This window comes from Arachis ipaensis, chromosome B02 (genome assembly GCF_000816755.2).
Source record: "Arachis ipaensis cultivar K30076 chromosome B02, Araip1.1, whole genome shotgun sequence".
NCBI lineage: Eukaryota > Viridiplantae > Streptophyta > Magnoliopsida > Fabales > Fabaceae > Arachis > Arachis ipaensis.
This window is the reverse complement of record NC_029786.2, coordinates 27,150,389-27,154,777: the sequence shown is the minus strand read 5'-3', so window position 1 is coordinate 27,154,777 and position 4,389 is coordinate 27,150,389.

Here is a 4,389-nt window from a genome sequence, read left to right as displayed (position 1 = left end):
AAGGGAAGAAGACAAAAAAATCAAACAAAAAAAATAAAAACTATTGCAAGAAGAAAGAGGAGGAAAATAAATAAATAAAAAATACTATAGTACAATAATAATAATAAAAAAAGCATAACGATGAAAAAAAAGACAAATCACATAAACAAATTATTAGGGTTTCAATTTTATATGAATGTCCTAAATGCAAAAATTAAAGCTGGCATGAAAGTCCTAAAACTATGTAAATCGAATCAATATAATTCAATTTACTTTCATTTCATATAAATTGAAGCAATGTAATTCGATTTACCTTGATTTCATGTAGATCGAAGCAATACAATTCAATTTTCCTTTAATTCGTGTAAGTCGAATCTATATGATTCGATTTAGTAAGGATGTTTGTTACATGAGAAATTGGTAGCTCATGGTAAATCGAATCTAATAGATTCGATTTACTACCAAAGGCATGCATTTGATTAAAATGAATTGATTTAATTCGATTTACTAAGGAGTATGTGCTATATAAATAGGATTAGAACGTGGAGTGTCCAATAGAGGTAAATTCACAATGATTAGTGAAAATAGTTTTTTAGTTCTAGTGCACTACAAAGGTACGGTTAAGAAAAAAATGCGAGCGGGAATAAAATTTACTGATAAGGATCCGTTAAGTGTCTTTATCAGACCTTTTACGAGCCTTGTTGATTTTCAGAATATCGTACTACAGACATTGGGACTGCATGAAATGAAACGAGTAGAGAAGTTATATTATAGAATTTTGATTTCTGTTGTTCGCGATGGGGTGACGTGTGACTCATTTGTGATAGACAAGGATGAGGATTTGTAAGTTTTATTTTACTGTTGTAACCAATTTTCCAAGGTGAGAATTTATAAACTATTGGCCAAGCTTGTGGATGAGGTCTCTAGTTCAGGAAGATCGAACCAGAATCATCAATCAATACCAATGACAGCAGCCTCTAGTTCAACCCCTGTTGTTGTGTCTTCATCTCTGCTTGTAATGGCATCTGCGGGAGATTTGGTGGCATCTTTGTCTTTCGCAACTGATCTACGTCGCGATGAGATTGTAGAAATAGACATTAACAGGAATACTCCTGTTATGATCCCAATTTCTGGGGAGGTTATAGAACCAAATATGGTGAAAGATGTACTAGCGGATGATGATGACGTGGAGCCCGCCATGGTTATTGATGATAGTGATGATGATATAGGAAGGAGTATTCCTGTTGGGATGGTGGAGCCTCGAGCTCGAAAACTCAACAGTACCCGCCGTACTTTTCAACTCTAGACCTAGATGCCATGAGACAGCAGGGGTTCTTAGATGTAGAATCCAGTTTTGGGCCAGAGATTCGCAAAACAACGCAAGTCTAGCTGAGTTCCAAGTTGGTCAGTGATTTCAGAATAAAGAGGAGCTTGTCTTATGTGTAAAGACTTATAGCATCCGTCGTGGGGTTGAGTACAAAGTGCTGGAGTTGGACCATGCCAAGTATTACGAAAAGTGTAAAGAATTTGGAAATAGTCGCAGATGGTTGATTTAGATCACTCTTCATTGGCAGAAGGATATTTGGGAGGTCAAACGGTATAACGGACCTCATACATGTCAGGCCACGTCGGCACAAGCATTGGTATAACCATGAGAAAGCAGCGGATTTCCAGTTGTATTTGCCCATATCCTCTAATCTTGCTACGTACGGTAGCCACCAAATATGCATGTGTACCGGACTTATCATCGAAGAGCTGTGTCAATAACATCATCATGATATACGCTCTCGCGTACCTCCTGAGTGTCTCCTTGTTTGTGCCCTGAGAAAGGTCACTGAATGTCTCCTTCATTCAAGTGCATGTCATAGCGAACTTATCGATGCAGTCTACCGAAGGCAACACACCCAACAACTCCTCAAACTAATCCCATGCAGGTCGGCCGCCCTCAATGTACCGGTTGAAGTCTGTCAGACATCCACTGACGTACTATTCGTCGATCGGGAGGCCTAACTGGTATGCAACATCCTGTAGCGTAATCGTGCACTCCCCGAATGGCATGTAGAAGGTAAGTGTCTCGAGATGCCATTATTCGACAAATGCACTGACCAGCGGCTCATCCAACCTAAACCAGTGGTCGTTGAGCCTCGCGAGATGGGCTAATCTGGTCATCTGCAGGTACGGTATGATCCTATCATCTAAGAGCATATCATGCTGCCTCCTCATGCTGGTGATACATTGGTGGGGTTGCATGACGATGAAAAAATTTCTCTAAGAACCGTAACAATTAACAAAATAATTCACTAAACGACCATTAAGTAATGCAAACCCTTTTCGACAAAATACTCTAAACCCTAACAAATAATCTTACAATACTCAAATCACCAACAAATTTAAGAAAATCATATCCAAGCTAAATAAAAAATCACCTAAAGTGGAGAATTCTAATAAAAATAAACTTTAAGGTAAAAGATATTGCAACCCTGAACATAGATAACCTAACATTTAAAAATTAAATTAAAATAAATTCTAACAGAACATAGTTAATCTCATATTTAAGATGTAAATTTAAAATTAAATTAAATTAAATTAATTTAAAATCTAACTAAGCTTCTAGTTCCTCGTTAATCTAACATTCAAGAAATAAATTTAATTTAAATAAATTAAATTAAATCCTTGCTAAACTTTTACTGTCTAGTTAATCTAACATTTGAAACCTAAATTAAACTAAGTTAAACTCCAACAAAACTTCTAACAAAGTTAAATTTCTAACCGTTAAAACTTACAAATTCTATCAGAATCTCTAATCACTACTCTAACTAACAGTTATTTATTATTCCTCCAACTTGCATTTGTAGTTTCAAAATTCTAACAAACTATTAAATCACTACTCTAACTACCATTTGTAGTTTAAAAATTCTACTAACGCATATAATATGAAATTCTAAGCGACTTAATATCACAAACAATTATTTATTTCTTAAAGAAAATAAATTTCATTCACTAACCTCTTCATGGATGGAACAGACAATAGGATTTGGTTCAAAACAAGTGAATTCGAATTCTATATATAGGTATATATATACTAAATCGAATCTAGAATATTCGATTTACCACTAATGAATGTTACTACTAAATCGAATTTGATCAATTCGATTTACTAGGGGCCTAAATCGAATTCAATCAATTCAAATTATTAGGGGTATAAACCATGGGACTAAATCGAAGCACCCAGTTTCGATTTACTATAGGTAGCTCAATTCAAATCTAGTAATTCAAATCTTATTGATTCGATTTAATACTAGAATGGCTAAATAGAGTTAGTAAATTCGATTTATATATAAATGTCAATCAAGACATGCACAAGGTTTTTGTTTATTTGTGGCCATTTTTTCTCTAATTTGTGGAGGTTTATAATCCCCACCCCAAATAGTTTGTGGGGGTTTTTGAAACCCCCAAAATTTAAGGTGCCACGAGGTCTTTTGTGGGGGTTTTTAAAAACCTCTACAATCTATTTAGTAGGGATTTTGTGTGTATTTAGTGGGGGTTTTATATTGGACTTTTGTGGCGATTTTAAATTACTTTTATGATAGTTTAAAACCCCTCACAAATTAATTTTTTAATTTAACAAAAAATTAACTATTTTGTGAGATTTTTAAACCTCCACAAACCCTGTAATTATTTATTTATTTTTAATTTCAAATAATTCATTAATCTCATCTCATTTATATACTCTCAAATTAGAAATTTATTTTTTAATATCAAAATTCAAAAACTAAATCTTTTATAACATAATTCATCAATATAAGACATAACTCTATATATAAAAAAATCTCAATGTCAATAGTTCCAAACATAATTGCATATAGTATTGTTTTACATAACTATTACTGTTTTTCTTTAAAAAGCAAAATAAAACAACAACTTCAATATTTCAATATCATCTAATTACATAAAAGTCTATAGTAATCCCTAAAACAATACACTTCTTACTATATCAAATACAAATGCTTAAATATCATGAATATTAAGTTATCCTTCTAGTGTTGTGACATTAATTAAAGAGTCAATTACCAATTGATCTACAAGTAGTTATGATACTAAACTAAACCAAATGTATTATTGTCAATGATGGCATTAACCATGGAATAAGTGCTGAATCCAGAGCTAGCTAATAGCAACAACGGCAACAACTTTGAGCTGAGACTTCATTATTCTAACAAATACACTACAAGAAGAGTCTAACAGTATTTTAGCACAATGTGTAAAGGAGTTTCTAACTCTTTCGAGGCTCTTCCTTTTTGGTTTTTAGTGCATCTCTTAAGTTAATTGCAAATCCCTTGTTGCTTTACTCTGCAACATAAAAACAACTAATATTATATTTGTGGTTATTTGATATAGCATTTACACCAT